The 26763-nt window shown below is 37.7% G+C and overlaps 1 protein-coding gene across 4 annotated transcripts in view; it reads left to right on the top strand.

The window, feature by feature from the left end:
* The window catches only part of TENM2 (teneurin transmembrane protein 2), a 1283414-nt gene that overhangs the window by 235193 nt on the left and 1021458 nt on the right, over positions 1 to 26763 (top strand). Inside the window, exon 1 of one of the 4 annotated variants that reach the window (XM_021940241.2) lies at positions 19990 to 20361. The exons of the other annotated variants lie outside the window; for them this stretch is intronic. The gene's annotated coding sequence lies outside the window, so the exon portion shown is untranslated. Of the gene's footprint in view, positions 1 to 19989; positions 20362 to 26763 lie in introns of those variants that run through there. 4 annotated transcript variants of the gene reach the window in all.

Here is a 26763-nt window from a genome sequence, read left to right on the forward strand (position 1 = left end):
GTCCCTGTTCATTAGTAGTCAAGGTTTTCATTGTGCTCAGCAAAACAGTCACAGAAAATAAATGTGCCGCACAGATGGGCCCATAGAAAATCTACTTGATGTATTCTTGAAAATTCACTGCTAAATGACTTTGAAGAGATGGGGGTTATTGTGTCCATGATTAAAATGAGGTGTAGCATGAATCTTTCAAATACAACACTGTCCCTGCAGAGCTTTTTGAGACTGATAAGGTGCGAAGTGGTAGCTGGCCTCTGGCTCATGGTTGTGCCATGGCTTATTGAACCATTCCCCTGATGATGAAATATATTTCCAGTATATTTGGTTTATACAAAGGTAAACTTAACTGTATAAAAATAAGTCTCCTTCATTTTATGTAAGCTGAAGCCTTTCATTGAAGGATTTTCCAGCTTGGATTTTCAAAAGGTAGAAGAATTAGATCAATATTTCATTGGACCACATATGCCACCCACACCAGAATTTTCTGATGTTATCTCGGTTGCTTGTCAAAAATGCACCCTACTCCATATGCACATAGCGGGAGGGCCGGGGAATTTACATCTTGAACAAGTATTGCAGGTTATTCTTGTGACTAGCACGTGACATTTTATATGAGTTTGACATAGGACAGTGTAGATATACCAAGACAAAGTGTATATTATGTGCAAAATTTGAAATAATACGATTTCTACAAATTAAAATGGATATTTACAGTTTTAAAGTTAATAGATCAGATGAATTATAATCTTTAACACCAGCTAATTTACTTAGTAATTTCAAATACCTGGTGTTTTGTATCGTGGAATCACACCATTTTTTACATACAAATAATTTTGGTAATTATTGCTATGCCTGTGTAATGTTCACTGTTGCTACGTATTTTGTATATATGCCATCAAGGAAGTCATTAAAAGATGTCTCAGCTGGGCTACTGTAAATGAATACTATGAACTAGGTGGCTTATAAACAACACAAATTTTCCTTGTAGAGTTGGAGTCTGGGAAGTACAAGATGGGTGTCTGGTGAGGAATGACATCCTGGTTTCTCTTGCTGTCTCCTCACCAGACAGAAGGGGTAAGGGAATTATCCCAGGTCTCTTTTAAAAGGATACTGATTGCATTCATGAGCACTCTGTCCTCATGGCCCACTCACCTCCCAAAGGCCCCACCTAGTAATACCAATCTACTGGGGGTGAGGTTTCAACCTATGAAGGCAGAGGGCATAAACATTCCGTCTATAGCAAATGGTAGTGCTGTCATTCATGTTGAAAAATGCTCTTTAAAATCACTAACATTAAAAAGCAGGTTGCATGTGATGATAATTTTTTGAGAAGGATCTAACAACCACCAATGTACCTTATATTATTAATTTAGATGAGTAGCCTCTATAAAATATTAGAAACAATATTGAGAAAATTAAGTGTATATAAAACAAATATGTACTACTAACGGTTGCAGATCTATATTCCTATGGGAAAATTTACCTTTAATTGCGTGAATTTTGAAATATGTTCAGGCATTGCAATTTGTATAAAAATGACCTAATTATGGATTAGTATTTGAAAACCACTGCAAAGCTGATGGCCAATGATTTGCCAAGTTGGCCACTATAGGCCATTTTTACAAGCATTGATTATTTGGACAGAAGTGGAATAATAGGCCTACTATTCTATTCCAAAAACATCAGCAAAGGGATGCAGGACCATAATGTCGATCAACATGAGAAGAAAAATTTATCTAGTGATTTCCAGGGAAAGCCATTTTAGTCTACAAACAAGAGTTGGGCAAAGCCGTGGTCCCGAAACTGTCATGTGATGGTAAATGTTTAAAAATGTACTCTGGGATTGGAGGAGCCCTGATTTACAGCATTTGTGCCATTCTCATATTGCAAATACTCCTACCATGACCAATTTCAGGCTGAAGTCAAGTAACTTATGAAATTCCTGAAAATTTAACAAGTAACCTTTCTAAGGTGGTGCTAGCTGCCTATAACATACCACTGAAGGGATCTATAGGCAATAGATTTCTATGGGTAAATATGACCAGCCCTTAATTATGCAGAGGCACATTAAGCCTTTTGCGAGCTAATGAAAATTACAATTCAGAACCTTCCTGCATTTTTTGGTAATTCAGAGACACAAAATTTAAGACTCTCCCCTTTCTTTTCTTAGCCAGCTCTCTTCTTTGTCAATATATCAATGTCACTATCACAATATTGGATTTGGGTATGTAACCAATATTTTTCAGCTATCTATCTTGGTTCCTCTAAGAGCAGGAGAAAAATGTGTATGAGGCTTCCAATTAAGTAGAGTTGACATTCTGGTTTGATTAGCAATGATGGACCCTGGGGTTACACTAGAGATTGGCAATACATATGGTGTCACTTGGAGCAGAGGAGGAAGACTAAGGGACCCAATGAATGAATAAGAAGAATTCACTGAAGTTGACTTAGAAGCAGACAGATTTGCCTTATTGTACAGACATAGATCTTTGCCACAGGGCTTTCCCCATATTGCCTGGAACTGTAACCACAGCAGTGTATTTTCTTCTTGTCCCTTTCTTTAGTCATAAGTTTTTTTACTTGTCAATCTCCTGGCCTGGAGTTTGATTACCTACAATCCCTTCAGAATATATTTCTTTCTCCTTCTTTCCTAGATTATTTATATAGTTCTCTCTAGGAATGTTTCATCTTCTAGAATAAGATGGAATAGAGGTGTACTTCTTGCCCCCTGCTAAAGCTAGGCGAGCTTGCTCACTCTGAACTTGCTTAGCAGCGGTTCACAACCTTCATTGTGCATGGAAATCACTTGAGAAGCTTTTGAAAAATAATAATTATTCAGGACCCACCAGAGATTTAGAATTGATTGGTGTGGGGCAGGATGCGAGTTTTGATATGTTTTCCAAAAGTAGCCTTGGTGACTCTAATATGCAGGCAAAATTGAAGACAATTGTTTTATACTATGATACTCTCTCTCTTTGTTCCACAACTCAAATGCAGTCCAGGTTCCATAAAGTGAACAAAAGTAAGAATAGATCTTTGGGTGGAAAATAGCTTTTACATGCAACTGAAAGAGGCAGACAGCTCCCAGGCAGCAACCATATACTGAGCCTGTGCCTTGTGGGAAGGGGAAACTCTGGAGGAAGAGTTTAGGAAGACTCCGAAGCCATTTCCTGGGATCTAGAATAATCTTAGAACTGAAAGCAATCACAGGGGATGTAGTCCAATGTCTTACATTAAAGAGAAGGAATAGAGGTCTGAAGAGACTTTCCCAGTGTCCCAAGTGACCTTCCCAAGATCATGCAACCTGTGGTTGAAGGGCCAAAAGATAAGCTAATATTTTCAGTGCATGCACTGGGCCAAGCCATTTTATACACATTAACTTTTACTTTCATGTATCAATGATTCTTTCCTTGTTATTACTTAATAGTATTCTATGTTATATGCCACAGTTGATTTACCTTTAATCTATTTTTTAAACAGCATTATTGATGTAAATTTACCTATCATAAAGTTCACCTGTTTAAAGTGTACAATTCAATGATCTATAGATAGAGTGGTACAACCGTCTCCATAATCTAATTTTAGAACTTACTTTTTATCACCTCAAAAGGTAAGCTTGTACTCATTATTCTTTACAGTAATCATAAGAGGTAGGTCCGGTGTTACTTTCCTTCGTGATGGGACTAACAGAGGTTCAGTCGCTTGCTCAATGTCACACACCTAGTAGAGGCTAGAGCCAGAATGGAAAGTGAAGGCAGTCACATTTCAAAGTCCCCATTAGAACTCCACCCAGGCAGCCTTGCTTCCACCTACTCTATGGGAGGAAATTCAGTTCAGACAAAAAGTAATTGGATGGAATTTTTTCCCACAGATTATTTATGGAGAAAGGATGTCACCAGGAGGAAGAAGGAACAGAGGCGAGTCTCAAAGTCTTTCAATCTTGAGTCGTGTTGCACAGATTGCTGTGTGCCCTCTTGCAAGTCTGACACTTACATTCCACATTGTCTATCTGTTATTTAGTCTCTTCTTCTATAGTGCAACATCCTTGAGTATGAAGGCCATAAATTATGCACCTCTGTCTCCCCATCATACCTAACATTATATTTAGCCTGAATACTAGGTTTCCATAGGCATCTAAAATAATGAATGAATTATTCCCGGTATGGCTACAGTATAGCGGCCAGATAACAAGTATCTTAGATAGTCCCATCTTTAAAAAATTACTGGGGGCCAGGCATGATGGCTTATGCCCATAATCCCAGCACTTTGGAGGCCAAGGCCATTGGATCACTTGAGGCCAGGAGTTTGAGACCAGCCTGGCCAACATGGTGAACCCCTGTCCCTACTAAAAATACAAAATTTAGTCAGGTGTGGTGGTGCACATCTGCAGTCCCAGCTACTTGGGAGGCTGAGGTGAGAGAATTGCTTCAGTTCAGGAGGCGGAGGTTGCAGTGAGTCGAGATCGCACCACTGCACTCTAGCCTGGCAGACAGCGTGAGACCCCATCTCAAAAAAAAAAAAAAAAAAATACCAGTGAAGCTTTACAAAGTTGTATGTACATGATTTCACAGGTAGCAGAAACATACAATTTGTTTTATCTTAATATTATATTTTCTAATAAATTATTGATATTAATTTGGTCATCAAAAATGTATGACATATATATATAGATTTATCCTATTTTAGGTTCTTTTTTTGAAAACTACTGACCTTCAAGTGGTAAAGTCTTTGTCATGATTTCTTAATGAGTTTCTAAGAAAGAACCATAAGTTCCTAATATATTTGCCTCATAATTATACCTTATGATTGTGTGTGCAGAAAAGTAAGTGGCCTGAGTCACAAGTTCTAGCAGAATCCTTTGGAGTTTTAATTACACAGCACTGCCACCTAGCATCAACCACACAGACTTTTAAACAAATTATTATTAAAAAAAGAATAGAGGTTTCTCAGTATTTAAAATATTATTAAGGGGATCAGTCTGCAATCTTAAGAAGCACGGACTGAGATTACTTTAGGAAGTATTTGCAGCAGCTTCCAACCAACGCTATTTACTTGAAAACCCTTGTGATTGGGAGTGAATTGGTGTCAATGAAGAAAGGGGTTGTGAAATCTGCTGAAGAGTTTCAAATGTCAGAGCTGCATATTCATAAGCTGCAGGCACCTGTGGCCGAGCTGTGCCGTCTTCCTGTGGATTCCTAGCGCTGCAATGTTTGGAAGGGCAATGGAAGTGGTTTCCAAATGGCATTGTTGTTTATTTGCATATGAATCTCCTATATATATAATGAGAATATATATGTAATGAGATATATATATATATATAAATAAATGTGATATGTGAGATATATATATAAAAGAAAGAGAGGTGAGTGGAGAAGGTGGATGAGCAGGTTTCCTCTGCCAGCCTGGGAAGTCCATAGAAGCTGGTTATGAGGCGAAGCAGAAGATGTTAGTACTCTTTGCCATTTCTGTTGGATGTCCCCTCATGTGATAGACAATGCTATTGTAGGACCCAGGTCTCAATCTTCGCAGTTCCCAAACTGTGCTTTAAAAAACACATCAAAACAAATCAATAGTATTTAAGAGGGGTAAAACATCGCAGTGAGATTGATGCTTTCCATAATGAGCCCTTTATGAGATGTAATGCCAACTGTTAATCAATAGACATGCCAGAACTGCCTCTGATACAACCTTGTAGAGTTTTTTTTTAATTAATCCTTATTAAAAATATTGACTTGTTGTGACTTGCCGGGGTTGCTCCTGGCTCTGTTTTTTATCCTAATTAGGAGGTTACGCTGCACTGCTTAGGCTGAAGATAATAATGTAATGATTGTTGTCTTAAAATCTGAGAATCAATATAAGATCCTATCAAATTGTGCCAAGTGTCACAATTATGAAAATTGCTTGAGAATTTAAAAGCTTTATGAGAGTGGGATTTTTTCTTTTTAATTTTTAAATTTTTTCCTCTGCTGATTGCTTATTTCTACACTTTTCTCAGAGTTAGGTAGGTTCAAAAAGTTTTTGTGTTTTTAAAAGGGCTTTCTCAAAATATTGTATTTTAACATGCCATCTTCTGAGGGAGCTGCCATCTTCTGGGTTTCGGTTGTTTAAATGGATCCCCTCTCTCCAACTCCACACATCTCAGAAGACATTTGTGCCTTAACAACTTGGCAAAGTTCTAGCATGAAAGGAAAAATGGAGCATCTGAAGATCTTTCCAGGGGTGTTACTAATTGAAAGACACACAAGAAAATAAAAAAAAATGAATGAATAAAAGAAAACAACTTGTTGCTTTTCCAAGAGACCCAAAATGTGACAGTTGGGAAGAATGTAATAATAATGAGGAGAATAATGGTAGTTAAGATATACATAGCACTTCCTTAGGCAAGACATGGGTATCGTTTTCAGTTTTTGATGTATACGAACTTCTTCAGTACTCATTGTGGTCCTAGAAGAATTGCATTCTAATTGCTCCTATTTTACAGATGAGCCAGTTGAGGCACAGAGAATTGAATTTACTTGCCCAATGTCACATATGAAGTAGGAAAGACTGTAAAGTCAATTCTCTGGCTTTTTTGAGTCTGTGCTATTAATCACTGTCTGTCAAATCAGATAATTAACTGTCTGTCAAATCAGAAACACAGCCTCTTCTCTTTGAGATTGAAGAAGTTAGGTGGGGGTCAACAAATTGAAATACCATTTCTCAAGGCCTCAGCCAATAGTAAACTGTTGGATATGCAGGGCATAGAAGCTCATGCCTGTAATGCCAGCATTTTGGAAGGCTGAGTTGGGAGGATCACTTGAGCCCAGGAGTCCCAGGCTGCAGTGAGCTATGATGGCGCCATTGCGCTCCAGCTTGAATGACGGGGTGAGACCCAGATTCAAAACAAACAAACAAAAAAGCAAAACAAAACTAAACAAACAAACAAAAAGCATGGATACCCCTATGTGAACAGATATTACAAATCTTTATCCCTTCTAGCCTCTGTGTTGAAGTTGTTATCCCTGAGGGTGATCAGACCAGGGCTAACAGGCAATATTGTGCAAACCCAGGGAGTCTCAGCCTCCTTGTGACCACCTCTTTACAGGGCCATTGTTCTTATGAAAATTAGGGAGGGATGTTAATGGAGGGAAGCTCCACTGTTTAGCCCTATGTTTGTGAATAAGGAAAATGTTTTCCTTCTATAGCCTCTTTAGAGACAATTAAGCATTAGCTTTTGTTGGATGCTAAATTATGAGTGAATTTAGTTTAAAGTATGTGAACCATGCACCCTTTGAAATTTGCCTGAAAAGGCTCATTATAAAACTAATGCTATGAAAAAGCACTCCCTTTCAGATTAGGGAAAGCACCTGAATAGTTTTCATAAGTGGCTGCGCATCGTTTGAAAGCATTCTAGTGTTGCCTGAAACGCTTTCAACACACCTTTCAACTAGGAAATTTCACATTCAGCATATCTGTAGTTCTACAAGACTTTCAATAATATTTAAATTGGTTAACTGTATTTCTTTTATATCTGTTTTAATGCTGTTATTGATTTGAGGTAGATAAACTTGATTGTGCATGAAATCTTATTTTTCCACACAAAGGAGATATGATTTGAGTATATACAGAAGAGAACAGTACCTCTAAATGGACCAGTCCTCTGCAGTGCAAGGGTTTGGGTCAGATAGATGTTTGCTGGCCCTTTGAACTAGACTGGTATTGACATCAACATTTGTTTCCCCAAAAGTCAGTGCTTCAAAAGAGGCCTTAGATGATACCTGTTTATTAAGAGGTCTCCTCTTGGGAGGAGACTCTTAAGTCTTGGTATGAGACTACATCCTTCCCTAAAGAACTCAAGGTTTTTAGTTTGTGTGTTTGTTCATTTTTGGCACTTATATAATTCCCATAGCCAGTAGTGTTAGCCTCTTTCTTATGGTCACAAGGAAGCTTAACAACCTAACTTGTGGATATTTCCACAATATGGTAGACAATGCAAAATTTTAAATTATTTTAAAAGACTGTGTCTTTTATAAGCCAAAACAAGGACATCGCTCATTTTATTTTACTGCTCACATGTATAATAAACCTATTAGATTATTAGATCACGAATAAGAATCAATGTGTGATACCTGAAGCACTGAGCTGCAAGGGGCACTTATGTTCTTAGAGTTTCTGCATCATGGATAGGCACATGACTGGTGGCACAGTCACGAGAACCAGACAGGACTATGTTCAAATCTCAGTCCTGCTACATGTTAGCTTTGTTACCTTTGGCAAATTACATCATCTCTTGGACTCTAAATTTCTTTGTCTGAAAAATAAGGATGATAATACTAATCTAATAAATAAACAAATGAATAAGAACCTCAGCCACAGCCCTTTATTGAAGGCCCTCTATGTATCATACACATTTTTTTTTTTTTTTTTGAGACAAACTCTTGCTCTGTTGCACCCAGGCTGGAGTGCAGTGGCACAATCTTGGCTCACTGCAACCTCTGCCTGCTGGGCTCAAGTGATTCCCCTGCCTCAGTCTCCCAAGTAGCTGGAATTACAGGTGCCCACCACCATGCTCAGCTAATTTTTTGTATTTTTAGTAGAAATGGGCTTTCACCATATTGACTAGACTGGTCTCAAACTCTTGACCTCAGGTGATCTGCCCACCTTGGCCTCCCAAAGTGCTGGTATTCCAGGCATGAGCCACTGCACCCGGCTGTTTCAAACACTTTATAAGGGTTTGGGGATGCAGCCGTGATGCCGACGGATATGGTCCCTGCCTTTTGGGGACTTATAGTCTAATCATGGAAATGAATTAGAAAGGCAAATGTGGAGGTGACTGCCTGTAAGCCCCAAAGTAAATGGTAAGCATGCAGTGAATAAGCCGATATGGCAAATGAAGAGAAAAGCAATGAAAAGAATGTTTTGGAGTTAGGATACTGAAGTGACATTTTTTGTGCTTTATGCCCACAACTGACCTAGTAAGGTTAGTACTATGAAAATAGAGCAAATACGATACTCATGTGCAAAAGCAGGTAAAGAGAAAATGAGATCTCCTATGTGTGTGTGAACCTGTGGATGGCTGCTTTCCATTGACTCTTGACAGTTCAAGTTTTTTTCCTGGAACTAATACCTATAGTAGTGATATTTTTAAGGAATCCAAGGAAAAACAAATACCTGCAAGTAGCAAGCAATTTATAGAATACTAAAAAAGTTTAGTGACATTCACATGTTTAATTTTAGCAAGAATGCTAAGCAACACATTGAAATATAGTAAAACACTAACTTTGCACCTGAAGAAAGATGTATTTGTTCAAGGCCATGCAACCAGTGAGGAGTGGGAGGCAGAAATTCAGCTCTCCAGGAATCTTCTGCTTTATAACTTATCTTCTTTCTGCATCCAAATTCAGTACTTTTGGTTTAATATCTCAGATTAAATGTACTCATTAAAGACAGACATATACAACATATCTAGCTACTGTAGTTAAGTTGAAGGTGACCATTGCCTATGGACTTCTATTTGAAAGACTGTTGAGTACAGTAAATGCAGTGGAATATTTATTGAAATTTCATATTTAAGGAAAAATTTGCTGCATAGCTCAATTGTACATCATTTGGGATTATGTAATAAATACTATTTATCCCAGTGTTAAAGCTGACTAAGAACTGTTTCCTTAGAAAAAACTGGCCCAGCTGAAAAGGACTTTTTTCAATTGCCACTGGAAATGGAATTTCAGCATCTCAAAGCACGTGCCTTAATTTAGATTTGTATTTGTAATAAAAAGATCAGGATGATCCCTCTGCACAGATGATGGCCAAGCAAATGAATCTGCCTTCACATGCGCAATGGAGGATGTTGACACACCATGCTCTTGTGTTTGAATACAATCTTAAACTTTTTATAAATTATCCAAAACACAGTGGTCAGAAGTACTATCTATAGAAGACTCCCAAAAGGGCCTCTTTCTCTAAAATGTTCAGTTTTGAATTGCACAGTTTTGGTTCCTTGTAGAATTGCCTTTGCAAATTGTGATTTATTATCATGCTATCAGACTGCACTGATGTAAACTTTTAGAAATAATAACATAAAATACATTGTTAGATATGATGACTTAGAGGAGGATGTTGCCTATCACAGCTAAGAGTTTTCTTCTTTATAAAGATTAATCAGTGTCTGGAAAAATGAATCACTTTTATTTTATGGACACCGTACAGCACCTATGATTCTCTCTTTGCTTTGGCTGCTAGGAAACATAGACAATACATTTATAGTCTATTTGAAGATTTGACCTGTTTACATCCCAGTTCACAAAGATGACCTTCATGCCTTTCTACTGCTGTTTATGTTCACTCTTATTTTCTTTCAGCTTCAACTTCCTACAATTGTTTATTTTATTCTAAAACCATTGCAAAAGCTACTTCAGATTTTTGCAAAAAATGTGGGAAAGGAAGAAATATGCAGATATATGAACACACACATAAAATATAGTCATTTGATGTCCTTTCTATGTGCATGCCATTATTTCATGTATAATTTAAATTACATGTGAATTTTAGAAAAAGTTTAGAAGGGAAAAATAAGGCTAGATATTAGGAAGAGAATAGTTTTGAGTAGGAATTTTTTATTCTAAGTAGATTAAAAATTTTTGACATATTTTTACATATTCATGGGGTGCTTGTGACATTTTGTTACATGCAAAAAAAATGTGTAATGATCAAGTCTGTGTGCTTAGAATGTCCATCACCCAAGTATTTATCATTTCTATTTTCTGGGTACATTTCAGGTCCCTGTTTCTAGCTACTTTGAAAGATACAATTGTTAACTATAGACACCCTACTCTTCCTTGGATCATTAGAACTTTAATTTCTCCTATCGACTTGCTTGTTTGTACCCATTAAACAACCTCTCTTTAACTCTCCCCTACCCCCATACACACTTCTCAGTCTCTGTATCTATCATTACACTTTCTAACTCCGTGTGATCAACTTTTGTAGCTCCCACATATGAGTGAGAACACACAATATTTGTCTTTCTGTGCCTGACTCATTTCACATAACAAAATAACCTTGGTTTTATCCATGTTGTTGTGAATGGCATGATTTCATTCTCTTTTTAATGGCCAGATAATGTTCCATTGTGTTTATATACCACGTTTTATTTACCTATTTATCCACTCATGGATACTTACTTAGCTTGATACCAAATCTTTGCTATTACAAATACTGCTGCAATAAACATACTGGCATCCTTTTGATACATTGATTTATTTTCATCTGAATAAATATCCAGCAGTGGCATTGTTGGATTGTATGGTAGCTCTATTTTTAGCTTTTTGAGAAATCTCCATACTGTTTTCCATAGTGACTGTACTAATTTACATTCTCATCGACAGTATATATGTTCCCTTTCCCCACAACCTTGCCAACATGTGATATTTGTTGTCTTTTTTTAATAGTAGCTATTTTGATTAGTGTAAAATAATATCTCTTTGTGGTTGTGATTCGCATTTCCCTGATGATTAGTGATTTTGAGCATTTTGTCATATACTTGTTGATCTTGTATGTCTCCTTTTGAGAAATGTCTATTCATGTTCTTTGCCCGCTTTTTAATGGGATTATTTGTTTTTGTATGTTTGTGTTGTTTGAGTTCCTTGTATATTCTGGATATTCATCCCCTGTTGGATGAGTAGTTCACAATTTTTTTCTCATTTTCAAAAGGTTAACTCTTCACTCTGTTGATTGTTTCTTTTGCTGTGCAGAAGTTTTCTAGTTGAATATAGTCCCATTTATCTGTTTATGTTTTTGTTTCCTGTGCTTTTGAGGTCATAGGCATAAAATATCTGTCCTAACCAATATCCTGAATATTTTTTCTATGTTGTCATCTAGTAGCTTTATTGTTTTGGGTCTGAATTTAAGTCTTTAATCTATCTTGAGCTGATTGTTGTATGGGGTGAGAAATAGGTATTGAGTCTCATTATTCTGCATATGATTATTGAGTTTCCCAACATAATTTATTGAAGAAGGTGTTCTTTCCCCACTATCTGTTTTTGATGACTTTGTCAAAGATCAGCTGGCTGTAAATATGTGGGCTTATTTCTGCATTTTCTACTCTGTTCCATTGGTTTATGTGTCTACATTAATACCAACATCATGCTGTTTTGTTTACTATAGCTTTGTGATATATTTGGAAGCCTTGTAGTGTGATGCCTCTAGCTTTGTTCTTCTTGCTCAGGATACTTTGGCTATTCTGGCTATTTATTTTTGTTCAATACAAATTTTAGAATTTTTTTTTATTTCTGTGAAAATTTTTCTGTGAAAAATTGTATTAGTATTTTGATAGAGATTACATTGAATCTATACACTGCTTTGGGCAGTATGGTCATTTTAACAATATTTATTGGTGTAATCCATTGGCATGGGATGTCTTTCCATTATTCTGGGTCCTCTTAAAATTATTTCATCAGTGCCTTATAGTTTTCCTTGTGGAGATCTTTCACCTCCTTGGTTAAATTTATTCCTAAGTATTTTGTTATTTTTCATGGCTTATATAATTGGGATTGCCTTCTTAATTTCTGTTTCATCTATTTTATTTTTGGTGTATAGAAATGCTATTGATTTTTGTATGTTTATTGTGTATCCTGCAAATTTACTGAATTTTTATATCAGTTCTAAGAGTTTTTGGTAGAGTGTTTTGGTTTTTCTCAATGTAAGATTTGGTCGTCTGTAAAGAGGGACAACATATTTTCCAATTTTAATGCCTTTTAGGGCTTATAGCACTGTGTTGAATTGGAGTGGTGAAAGTAGGCATTCTTGTCTTGTTCCAGTTCTTAGAGGAAAACTTTTAACTTTCCCCAATTCAGTATGATGTTAGCTACAGGTTTTTCATACATGTTCTTTATTATTTTGAGGTATGTTCATTTAATGCTTAGTTTGTTGAAAGTTTTTATTATGAAACGGTGTTGTGTTTTGTCAAATGCTTTCTCTGCAGCTATTGAGATAATCATATAGTTTCTATCCTTCATTCTGTTGATGTGATGTATTAAGTTAATTGATTTGCATACGTTAGACCATCCTTGAATCCCTGGGGTAAATCCCAATTGATCATGGTTAGTTATCTTGTTGATGTGCTATTGGATTCAGTTTGCTAATATTTCGTTGAGAATTGTTTGGTTCTATGTTCATCAGGGATATTGGCCTGTAGTTTTTATTTTTTATTATGTTCTTGTCTGGGTTTGGTATCAGGGTAATGCTGGCCTCGTGGAATGAGTTGAGAAGAATTTCTTTCTCTCACATTTTTTTGAATAGTTTGAGATGGATTGGTATTCTTTCTTCTTTATACATTTGGTAGAATTCATTAGTGAATATATCCAGGACTTGGCTTTTCTTTGTTTAGAAACTTTTTGTGAATGATTCAATCTTGCTACTTGCTACTGATCTCTTTAGGTTTTCTGTTTCTTCCTGATTCTAACTTGGTAGGTTTTATGTTTCCAGGAATTTATTTGTTTCCTCTAGGTCTTCCAGTTTATTAGCATATAGTTGTTCATAACAGTCTCTGATGATCTTTTGTATTTTTGTTGTATCAGTTGTAATGCATTTTTTTCATTTCTGATTTTGTTTATTTGGGTTTTCTTCTTTTATTGGTTAGTCTAGCTGCAATATATAAATTCTGTTTATCTTTTTAAAGAACTTTTCATTTTTTTGATCCTTTGCATTGATTTTTAGTCTCTATTTTGTTTAATTTTGCCCTGATCTTCTTTTTAAAATTCCTTCTTCTAATTTTGGTTTTGGTTTATTCTTTCTTTTCTAGTTCCTTGAGGTGCATTGTTACATTTTTAATTTGCAGTCTCCCTACTTTTTTGGTGTTAGCATTTAGCCTTTTCTCTTAGCAATTCTTTTACCATAACTCACAGATTTTGGTATGGTGTATTTCCATTTTCATTCGTTCTGAGAAATTTTTCGGCTTCCTCTTAATTTCTTCATTGACCAAACAGTTATTCAGGAGCATGTTGTTTAATATCCATGTACTTGTATAGTTTTTAGAGTTCCTCTTGGTATTGATTTCTAGTTTTATTCCAAGTCTAACAGGATAGTTGATATGTCAAGTACTGATTTTAAAAAACTTGTCAAAGCTTGTTTTGTGGGAGATTTAAAAAATTTGTTAAGGCTTGTTTTGTGGGCTAACATATGTTCTATCCTGGAGAATGTTTCATGTGCTGATGAGAAGATGTGTATTTTGCAGTTGTTGCATAAAATATTCTGTAAATGTCTGTTAGGTTAATTTGGTCCAAAATCTACTTTAAATCCAATGTTTCTTTGTTAATTTTCTGTCTAAATTATCTGTCTAATGTTGTAAGCCGGGTATTGATGTCCCCCACTATTATTGTAGCAGGGTCTCTTTCTTTCTTTAGATATAGTGATAGTTGTTTTATGAATCTGGGTGCTCCAATTTTGGGTGCATAAATATTTAGGATTGTTATATCCTCTTGCTGGATTGATCTCTTTATCATTATATAATAACCATATATATGTATATATGTGTATTTATATAATATATATATATTACTGTTTATAACTTAAAGTCTGTTTTAAGTGTAGCTACTCAGCTGGCTTTTGGTTTCTATTTGCATTGAATATCTTTTTCCATCTCTTTATTTTGAGTCTATGTTTTTCTTTACAGGTACAGTGCATTTCTGTAGACAGCATACAGTTAGATAATTTTTTTATTCATTCAGCCAGTCTATATTTTTTAAGTTGAGAATTTTTTTTCAATTTATGTTGAAGGTTATTATTGATACGTGTGGTTTTGTTCCTGTTATATTGTTCACTCTTTTCTAGTTCTTTCGCATATTCTTTGTTCCTTTATTTTTCTTTTAGTTTGTTATAGTAGTTTGGTGGATTTTTGTAGTGGTACCATTTGAGTCCTTTCTGTTTCTCATTTGTGTATTTGGTTTACCAGTAAGTTTTATACTTTTGTGTGTTTTCATGATTGTAAATGTCATCCTTGCACTTCCAAGTTTAAAATCCCCTTGAGCATTTCTTGTAGGACCAATCTAATGGTAATGAATTCCCTCAGCCTTTGCTTGTTTGGGAAAGACTTTATTTCTCCTTCATTTACGAAGGATACTTTTGCTGGATATAGTATCCCGGGGTAAATTTTTTTTCTTTCAGCACTTTGAATATATCATCCCATTCTTTCCTTGTTTGTAAAGTTTCTATGAAGAATCCACTTTTGCTCTGATGGGGGTTTCTTTATAGGTGAAGAAATGCTTTTATCTTACTGTTTTAGATTTCTCTCTTTGTCTTTGACATTAGATTTTGACTGTAATGTGCCATGAAGAAGATCTTTTTGCATTGTATCTATTTAATGATCTCTGAACCTGCTGTATCTGGATGTCTAAATCTCTCGCTAAACTTGGTAGTTTACTTCTATTATTTCATTAAATAGGTTTTCCAACCCTTTCATTCTCTCTTTACAATTGAGACATCACTAATTTGTACACTTGGTTGTTTTATGTTGTCCCATGTGTTACAAAATCTTTGCTCATTCTTTTTTATTTTCTTTTCTTTATTTCTGTCTGACTGGGTTATTTATAAAGACCTGTCTTCAAGTTCTGAGATTATTTCTTTTTCTTTTTTTTTCTTCCTTTTTTTTTTTTTTTGACTGAGTCTTGCTGCTCTGTCACCCAGGCTGAAGTACAATGACATTATTTTGGCTAACTGCTAACTCTGCCTCCTGGGTTCAAGTGATTCTCATGCCTCAGCCTCCCAGGTAGCTGGGGACTGCAGGTGTGCACCACCACACCTAGCTAATTTTTGTATTTTTAGTAGAGACAGGGTTTCACCATGATGGCCAGGCTGGTCTCGAACACCTGACCTCAAGTGATCTGCTCACCTCAGCTTCCCAAAGTGCTGTGATTACAGGCATGAGTCACCACACCCAGTCTGAGATTCTTTCTTCTGATTGATCTTGACTATTGTTGAAGCTTTCAAGTGTATTTTGTATTTCATTCAATAAATTCTTCATTTCCAGAATATTTTTTCTTTTTTATGACATATGTCTCTGTAGTAAATTTCTCATTCATATCCTGAATTGTTATCTGATTTCTTTGTATTGTTTTTCTGAATTGTCTTTTATCTCACTGAGCTTCTTCATCAAAATTTTGAATTTTTTTGAGATTTCATGATTTTCTTTTTGTTCTGATCTGTTGCTAGAGAATTGTGTTCTCTTATAGGTGTAATATTTCCTTGATTTTTCAGGTTTCCTCTGTCCTTACATTGATAATCTGGACATCTGGTATAACAGTCACTTCTTCCAATTTGATTTTGTAAGGGAGTTCCCCTGTCCAACCCCCCCGAAGATGTGTCTGTTGTGTTCGTTGGGTATGTCACTATGGCTTTGAATCTGGATGTGTGAAGTGGTATAGACTCTGTATGATTTCTTCGGTTATAAACAGCATCAGCAGTGTCTGTGATTTTGTTGGTGACTTAGGGTATAGTTATTAGTGGAGGCTGTGGTAAAATTTTGCTGATACTGAAATGCCAGATAGGTCAATCTGCAGGCCACAGTGGTGGCAGTTGTTGGCTGATTGTGCCTGTCCTTGGGCCACAAGGCAGCATACACTGGCACCAATTTAGCAGATTCAGGCAAACCAATTCTTGGTCCTCTAGATAGCTTGCTCAGGTGCCAGGAATGACAGTGGTGGGCTGGGTGGCTGAGCAGGTTCTGAACACTGCACAGTGGGTATGGTGTAGGTGCTGGAAATAACAGTGGTATGGTACAACAAACCTCTGAAACCCAACTAGTCTAAGCTGATGTTGAGGGTAATGGCTGAGATGGATTGAGCAGACTGGTTTTCAGACCTGCAAGTGGCAGGTGCAAGTGGATGCCAGCTCTGGTGGTAGCAGCACATTGAGTGGGCTTGACCTCAGAGCCCAAGGGAAGTCTCAGATGCCACTGGGGATGGACTGGGCTGAGCAATCCCCATGTTCCTGGATGGGTGCTCAGGGACTAGGGGCATGTGGAGCCAGGCCAGACTGAGCTTGCAGGTTCACTGGCTGTGTGTATAGATCCTGGCTGTGGTATGCTAAGATGGGGTGATCCCCAGGCTGTCAGGGAGTGCTCAGGTGTAAGTAGTAGCAAACGTGCTGAGGCCCTGCTACAAGGAAGGGCAGGATTGGTTTCCCTGGGAACAGCTTTAGGAAGACAGCTTCTAAGACACTGGGTTCACTTTTGCCTTGGCCCACAGCATTCCACAGCTGTAGCAGTCATGGACACTGAAATTTATCCTCAGGGAATATGGGAATGTGTAGCAGCCTCTCTTTGGTGGGATGGGCAGGATTGCTTCTTGTGTCTTCTACCTCAGCCCAGTTGCAGGGCAAAATGCAGTCTGGTGTGAGCTGAGCTCTTAAAGTGGCACTGTGCTGACACTGCACTGACACTGCTTAGGGCTCGGGAGTTTGTAGGACCCAGTATGAGTTCTCTCTCTGGAGCAAGGTCTCTGAATAGTTTCCAGGGAATTCCCTATGTTAGTCTCAGGGCCTGGGAAGGTCAAGGAGCTCTCCCCTAACTAGGATTATAGGAGTCTGCTGTGGGAAAGTGAACTGCTTGGAGTCTCTTACTAAACCTTACCCTGCATAGGGGTGTTTCCTGACTCTCAGCTGATCCCAGCAAAGCAGGTTGCCTCGCTTCCCTCTCCTTCCTTGTTTTAGGGGTTTCCTGACACTTCTCTGTTGAATTCCAGTGTTCTCTCTTGGGTAATCTATTTGAAGTGTGATTATCCAGTCACTATTTTGGTTCTTCTTAGTGGAGGAGGCAAGTAGGAGATGCCTCTAATCAGCCATTTTGAAGCCCCTCCTCTGAGTAGGAGTTTTAATGGCTTTCAAATCTAGTTGTGCGTCAGAATCATCAGTAGATATATATTTAAAATGCTGAGTGTTGCATTTTATCCCCCCAAATTTTGATATTTTAGAGCTAGGATGCAGCTCTGGCCTCTTCATTTTCTAAAGAACGAGAGACAATGTTGATAATAAAGCCAAGATGGAGATCTACCAACAAAAGTGCTTAATGAGTAAGAATCTGTTAGAATGTAATGTATATTAGAAATGCAATGTAAACTTGTTCAAAAGCTGAGCGTCAGCTTACTTGGAAAGTGATATGGTTAGACTATGTGTCTCCACCAAAATCTCATCTTGAATTATAATTCCATAATCCCCACTTATAGTGGAAGGGACCCAGTGGGAGTAATTGAATCATGGGGGCAGTTTCTGCAATGCTGTTCTGGTGATAGTGAGTTCTCATGAGATCTGATGGTTTTATAACTGTCTGGCATTTCCACCACTTGCACTCATTCTCTCTCCTGCTGCCCGGTGAAGAAGTGCTTTCTCTCATGATTGTAAGTTTCCTGAGGCCTCCACAGCCATGCGAAACTGTGAGTCCACTAAACCTCTTTTCTTATAAATTACCCAGTCTCAGGTATTTCTTCATGGCAGTATGAGAATGGAATAATACAGTAAATTGGTACTGGGACTGGAGTACTGCCTTTACGAAATGTGGAAGCGACTTTGGAACTGAGTAACAGGCAGAGGTTGGAACAGTTTGGAGGATTCAGAAGAAGACAGGAAGATGTGGGAAGGTTTTGAACTTTATAGAGACTTGTTGAATAGCTTTGACCAAAATGCTGATAGTGATATGGACAATGAAGTCCAGGCTCAGATGGTCTCAGATGGAGATAAGGAACTTGTTGGGAACCAGAATAAAGGTAACTCTTACTATGTTTTAGCAAGAAGACTAGCGGCATTTTGTTCCTCCCCTACAGATCTGTGGAACTTTGAATTTAAGAGAGATGATTTAGGGTATCCATCAGAAGAAATTTCTAAGCAGCAAAGCATTCAAGAAGTGACTCAGGTGCTCTTAAAAGCATTCAGTCTTGTGTATTCACAAAGGTAAGGTTTGGAATTGGAACTTATATTTAAAAGGGGAGCAGAGCATAAAAGTTCAAAAAATTGCAGCCTGACAATGCTGTAGAAAAGAAAAACCCATTTTCTGAGGAGAAATTCAAGCCAGCTGCAGAAATTTGCTTAAGTAGTGAGAAGCCAAATGTTAATTGTTAAGACAATGGGGAAAATATCTCCAGAACAGGTCGGAGACCTTCACGGAAGCCCTTCCCTTCACAGAAGCCCTTCCCTTCACAGGCCTGGAGGCCTATGAGGAAACAATCATTTTTATGGACCGGGCCCAGGGCCTTGCTGCTTTATGCATTCTTGGGACTTGATGCCCTGCATCCCAGTTGTGGCTTAAAAGGGCCAACGTACAGCTCAGGCCATTGCTTCAGAGGATTCAAGCCCCAAGTATTGATGACTTGCAGGTGATGTTAGACTTGTGGTTGCACAGGAGTCAATAATTGAGGTTTGGGAACCTCCACCTAGTTTTCAGAGGATATAAGGAAATGCCTGGTTGTCTAGGGAGAACTTTGCTGCAGGGGTGGAGCACTCATGGAGAACCTTTGCCAGGGCAGCACAGAAGAGAAATACAGGGTCAGAGCCCCCACACAGAGTCCCCATTGGAGCACTGCCTAGTGGAGCTGTGAGAAGAGGGCCATGGACTTCCAGACCCCAGAATGATAGATCCACCAACAGCTTGCACTGTGCACTTGGAAAAGCTGAAAACACTGAATGCCAGCCTGTGAAAGTAACTAGCAACTGTGAGTCCATTAAACCTCTTTTCTTTCTTTCTTTTTTTTTTTTTTTTCCAAGATGGAGTCTCACTCTGTCACCTAGGCTGGAGTACAGTGGTGCGATCTTGACTCACTGCAACCTCTGCCTCCCAGGTTCAGGCAATTCTCCTGCCTCAGCCTCCAAAATAGCTGGGATTACAGGCCCCTACCACCGCTGCCAGCTAATTTTTGTATTTTCAGTACAGACAGGGTTTCCCCATGTCCAGGCTGGTCTCAAACTCCTGACCTTGTGATCTGCCTGCCTCAGCCTCCCAAAGTACTGGGATTACAGGCATGAGCCACCACACCCAGTGTAATCCTCTTTTCTTTATAAATTACCCAGTCTTGGGTATTTCTTCACAGCAATGTGAGAACAGACTAATACAAACAGAAAAAAATAATTGCTTAGAATCTACCAAACGTGCTGAGTTCCTACTAAACGCAAAGCTCTATGTCAGGTTACAACAAAGAATTTTCAAGTTGCCTTAGTGCCACAGAGTAAATTGAATAAAGGCTGTCCTTTATTGCATCATCACCACCATTACCCAAAAGCATATGTTAAAACCTACTCTAGCAAAGCAATTTGCTATGTGCTGGAGATACAAAGTACTCTAAGATATTGCCCTTACAGTCAAGGAGAGTCAACTACTTGGACAGACAGGACATGTACATAAAAAAGGTAATTAACAATGCCAGGTAGCATATGCTAAGTGCCAAATCAGTGGCAGCAACAATAAATACTCTGAGTTTCATGGAGGGAGATCATTACTATGAGCTCTGGGGTTGGAGGCCTGATAGAGGAAGTGAAATGCAAAGTCTGACCTTGCTGTTTGTGTAGGAATTAGATAAATATTTTCCTAAAAATCAGTTTTCTAAAATATAACTGTAGCTGGCTGGCTGCTCACGCATATGTATTCACACTTTCCTTTAAAACGAAGGCCATATCATTGTATGTGTAACTAGGGGTTTTAAGGAAAATAGTGGCCCCCCTTCTTTTTAAAAATTTTTCATGTATAGCTCAGTGTCTAAAACTATCAAGCAGGAAACAAGTTATAAATATATATTTTTGGGAAAGGGCAAAAAGCTCCTACTATCTATAAAAATCCATCCATTTACATAGGGGTTCAATATTTTCATTAGGTTTCAACCCATCTTGAGCTGACTGCTGTTTAGCAGAGAGTTTATTGTATTTCAGTCTAAAAGCAAATCTGCTTTATTACAATTAGGGAGAGTGAAATTGTGCTTAACAATTTTTCCATTATAAAAATAAGAAAATGCTTGTTAACATATAATGTATTCACTTAATATGATAAGAAAAGCACTTGATTTCATTTTTCCCCTAAGTATAAAAGCCATTTAGAAAGAGTTGTTTTTATAGTGACTCAACAAAAATATCCCAGCCAAGATTGAAAGCTAGCATCAGTGAGTATAAGAAAATTATGCCTAATTTTTTTTAATTCTGCAAAATTCTCAATGTATGTATGACAGGCTTATATGGAAAACAGGATTTATAGAATGATCTGAAAATTAATAAACAATTACAGCTCAAAGTGAAATAGTGCTTTAAAAAAGGATGAAAACAAACAAACAAAAAGAACCTTATGGTTTTTTTATGAGCATGGGTAAAAATCCATGAAAACACTCAACAATGCCCAGATGCTTTCCATCAAGCAAGTAAAAAGCACTTTAAAATGTCTCTGATAGAGCTCGGTACAGAGAAAATAGCATTGGTCTAACTTTAATAAGTGGAGAGCTAGAAATAACATAGGAGACTGGTTCCCCCGAGTTACCAACTCTAACTCTGGCTTTGTGTATCCAGATGAAACATGAAGAATTTATTCAGTAATGAGCCCTCACACCCAGGCTAAGGGAAACAAATCCAATTTTTAAAAATTCTTTTTCTAACAGAAGTCCTTTTTTTCTCTTCCTCTAGCTTTTGGCTCATCCTTCATTTTTTACTCTTCTTCGCTCTAACTACCAGAGTTAAAGAACTTCATTATGGTAACAGTGAAGAATATGTCCTTGAGGCTGGGAGGTTTTTGAAGGTTCAACAATTGAGGCATTTTTTTGTCATAATTATTAAATGGCCAGACTATGCTTTGTTTCATCAGGACTCTGCTGTATACAGACAAAATAGAACCACATACTATTTTCAAGTAAAAATCAACAATAACCCATTTCTTAGAAGCCAGGCTACTTGAAGAGACCAACTTGAAAATGTCTGACTTTTATCAAACTCTGCCCATCACAACTGTGGGGCTCTTGTGAATGAGGATGATTTCATACCCATACGGGAAAGGTTGATTATATTTGGCACAAGCAGGTCTCTGATACATTTCAAAACAAATAGAGATTTAAAGACTTGAGTCACGATGTTTAAAAACTAAGCATTGTGGCTTGTCCTCCATCATGGGCAAAGAGATTATATATAATGGAACAAAGAATGAAACATTAAAAAATGTGATGAAAATGACACATCCCCCTTCCATTTTTTATATCAATATGAGCATACTGTATGCTGTTTACTCTCTACCTTGTATGGTTTCCAATGTATGACTGCTTTTCAATGTACCCAGTTTGCCACCTGTTTCTTTATCCATGATAATCTTTCCTCTGCAATACCTGCAGATATTAGTTCTCTAGGATGACCATAACAATGTACCACAAAGCAAGTGGCTTAAACAGTAGGAATGTATTTCCTTGCAGTTCCAGAAACTAGATGTCCAAGATTATGGTGTCAGCAGCGTTGGTTTCTTCTGAGGTCTCTCTCTTTGACTTGCAGATGGCTGTCTTTCTCCCGTCTTCACATGGCAGTCCCTCGGTGCTTGTCTGTGTTCGAATCTCCTTTTTAAAAATAAGGATACCAGTCGCATTGGATTTGCATCCCTCCTAATTATCTCATTTAACCTCAGTTACCTCTTTAAAGACCCTGTCTCCAAATACAGCCATATTCTTAGGGAATAGGGGCTAAGACTTCAACACATGAATTTGGGGGAACACAGTTCAGCCTGTAACACTGCCCTTTTGCTCCCCAAAATTTGTGTTCTCACATGCACAGCTCAACTCCCCACAATAAAGAGTCCTTTAAATGAAGACAACAGAAAATGATTCAATCTGGCTTTATTAGAAAAAAAATTTTTTACTCACAGAACTGAAAAGTTTAAGATAAATTTATCACATCTTTTTGCACAGTTGGATGCAAATGCTATAGTGATTTTATCAGGTATTGATCACAGTCTCTCCATCTGTCTGTTCTACTTTCCTCTGTAATGGCTCCTTTCTCAGACCGACTCTCCCTCATGGTCACAATATGGCTGCCAATTCTCTAAACTAACATCTAGTCCATGGGCAACTCCAGCAGAAAAGAAGACCACCTTTTCCTCAAACATTGTAATAAAAGTCCCAGATTCAAGTTTCAGTAATTTACCTTAAGCCTTGCATCCATCATGAAACCAATCCTGTGATCAGATCAGTGGAATACTTTGATGAGTGAGACCCAGGTTGCATACATGGCCCTGAGTCAGCAGTGGAATGAATCTCATGGAAAAAGAGCTCGGAAGAGATTGGATCTCTTAGGGAATTGAATTTGCTTTTATGACAGGCAGGGGGAAGGGTGGCTGGATAGGCAATAATCAATAGATGTTCACTCTACCAACCTTCCTTCCTCCCACCTCACAAATTCCCAATTAGTTTTAAAATCTCTACTCAGGCAGCACCTCCTATCCCAGATCATCTTTGACTGTCATCAGTAAAGGAAGTAATGTGTATTACCTTGTCTATACCTCCATTATTGTATGATCTTTCGGCCTGACTTCCTGTTCCTGTCTAAATGAGCCATGGGAGCTCAAGAAGAGTCATCATTTTATGTTTCATCCACTTAATGTCAATCATAATGTCTAATATATAGGACTCACACATGTCTCTGTGTGTGTATGTGCATATATTTTAAGTTGCTCAACTCAAAGCACGACAATTTATGGAAGGTATTTCTTCTTTGGACAGCTACTGTCATTTCTAGTATAAACAACAAAATGTAGCCAGCTTGAAGTAACCTCTAAGAAAGTGACTCCTATCATTGGATTAAGGGCTGAAGGTCACTGAAGGTGTGATCATTGAGTGGCTCCAGTGTCAAAGGAGAATGTATAACAGAAAGAAAGCTGAGTGTTGTTAGGCAACTTGGATTTTGTCTCTGGCTCCTACCTTTTCTGTTTCTAAAACAACCTAACATTTAGATTAAATCTTAGAAGTCTTCTCGATCCTTCAAATGGTTCATTTGATGGTACCCTGATAAAAGATGTGATCCACAGGGAAGCCAGCAGGAGGGCTGAATCCGGGAATGTGCATAAGGTGAGGATTGAGTGGTCCATACCCTAGATCTAGGCAAGTAAGTTATGGAATTGGAAGCTCATGGGAGTCAGTAGAGCATCCAAGGTGTCAAAGGGAAGCAAGGATCTAACAAGAGTATGTTCCTGCTTTTTGTTCTTTTCCATACCACTGGCTGGCTGACCATGTTTCTTCCACTCAGGCTGTCTCTACTTCTATGCCTTTTTTTTTTCAATCTGAAAACAAGAAACTCTTGTTTCACTTAGTTTGTGTCTGTTCTTTCTTTTTCCTAAGTAAACGTTATCCAAGGTAAATGTCTATATTTATTTCCAGAAACATCTCCTGTTAGGTGCAGATGGCATCTTGGCAGAATATCAGAAGTTTCTCTTGCAATTCCTGGAGATTTTCTGGATCAACAAATATCTTGTAAGAAGTTAGGAACCCCTGTTTTCTATCAGACCATAAACTCTGTAGCAGTATGTAATTTTGATCCACACGCCTGTATGTCTGTGACTGGAGAAACCACTTTGTCTCTTTTATTACATCATGACCCTTATCCAAGTGCCTGACACGTGGTAGGCCCTCAATGATACAATTTTTAATGACTGGATAAATAAAATATAAATCAGTAAATGTCTTGCATGTGGAATGTTCATGTTTCATCCGTTTTAGGGCATGTTATATACTTTTCACATGTTGACACCGGTGGAATACTTGATGGCCACATTCAATCACTCTGCTAAAGAGCATTGTACTGGAATTGTCATTGACTATGCATGTACAAAGCTGGCCAAAACTTCCATGGTGTCATGTGCATTATTGGTAAAATATGTTGAACTTAAATATCCTTTGCTTTTATATGAAACAATGATGCTTAATGAACATTTAAAAGAAAGAACACTGTCCTACTTGTTTTCTGATAATCTTTCATTTAAGCCTTCTCATAAGACCAAAAAAGCATCGGTGTCAGCATACAGAATGAATGTCAACAACTTGGAGGAAAAGCACCAAGATGATAGGAGAACAAACACTATTTTAAGAAGTGCTGTGGGCAGGGCCCGATGGCTCATGCCTGTAATCCCAGCACTTTGGGAGGCCAAGGCGGGTGGATCATGAGGTCAGGAGTTCAAGACCAGCTTGGCCAAGATGGTGAAACCCTTTCTCTACTAAAAATATAAAAATTAGCTGGGCGTGGTGGCGCATGCCTATAATCCCAGCTACTCAGGAGGCTGAGCCAGAGAATTGCTTGAACCTGGGAGGTGGAGGTTACAGTGAGCCAAGATCGTGCCGCTGCACTCCAGCCTGGGCGACAGAGTGAGACTCTGTCTCCAAAAAAAAAAAAAAAAAGATATGCTGCATGACCAACTCTCCAGCTCAGAATGTATGGAATGTATAGACATTAATAACTCTGAGTCAAAGATAATGATTCAGAAGGGTTGAATTCCTAATATGAAGAACTTTTAGCAACGTATTCTGTTTATATTTTCTGTAAGAGTGTTATACAATTAAAATTTATGTCTAAATGAGTCTTAAGTGATCTTTCAATAAGTTTTTAAAATTGAATGATAGACATTAGGCTATAATGTGATTGACAACATTTTTATTACTTAGTCATTATGAAGTAATGTATCATACAATCAATAGATCTAAGGTCTTATGAAATATCAATGGAGGAGATATTTTGGGGCTAAAGAACTAGTTATGAAGCCTCAAATGTTGCCACATAGAGTATTTCCTGCTTCTCCCCTGGAACTAAATTAATTCACTCTCCATGAAGATAGGCTTGGATTAGATCTAAGAGAGTGTTTTCTCAAAGTCAAAATACACTAATGACAAGAATTAGGTATTGAGGGATGTTGTGAGTTCTACAGCCTCTAGGATTTGCAGGAGATACCTGCTAGGTTCTACCCATGTTTGTATGCACAGAGCAGATGTGCTTTTAAACATACACATTCTTCTGTAGAATGACTAGATAAGTTGCCCTTCTGTCCTTCTAAATACAGGCGGTACAAAAAAGAAAACAAATAAAATAGTAAGAAATGGAACTTAGCTGGTTGCCTTAATCCACATATCAGAAGCCAGTGAAGAGTAAGAAATAGTCAATTTGTATGGACTCTTACTTCACCGATCAGGAAGATATGTTCTTGATCATAGATTAAAGTTGCTTTGGGTTTTATTTTAGAAAATAAGAAACATAAGCTATTTGCTTATGAACAGATACCACTTTAGAGAAGCCTTTCCTGGGACCCATTGAGCATTGCATTGAGGTGTATAAAATATGATTAGATAGCAGTATTTGCATATTTGATTCATAAATAGAGCAACATCCTTATGTGTCTGAGTCTGTAGGTCTTTGTATCAGCAGACGAAATAAATCCCCCAAAACGACAGTAAGATTCACTTGTCTTTAAAAATCACTACAGAAAGATCTAGTCTCTCCAAGGTATCTTTGAAGAGTGCCTTGTCATGTTCATTTATCTAACCATAAGTCATAATGTCGAATGTCATGGCTAATAGACACTTTTCATTTAGTTCCTAATTTGGACTGTGTTGATTTGACCTTCTGTAGACTGATGAGACATTATTTCAGACCAACGAGTTTCAGAGAGTCATAAATACAGTTCAGGACACAAGAATCACACTTCCAACTCCAGTGCTATGTTTATACATTCTTCATTTCTCTGGGGCTGTTCTTTCTATCAAGAACATGTTTTCTCCTTGGCCTGACTACCTCATTTCTTCATTAGCAGTTCAGGCA

Source organism: Papio anubis, chromosome 5 (assembly GCF_008728515.1).
Source record: "Papio anubis isolate 15944 chromosome 5, Panubis1.0, whole genome shotgun sequence".
Taxonomy (NCBI): Eukaryota; Metazoa; Chordata; class Mammalia; order Primates; family Cercopithecidae; genus Papio; species Papio anubis.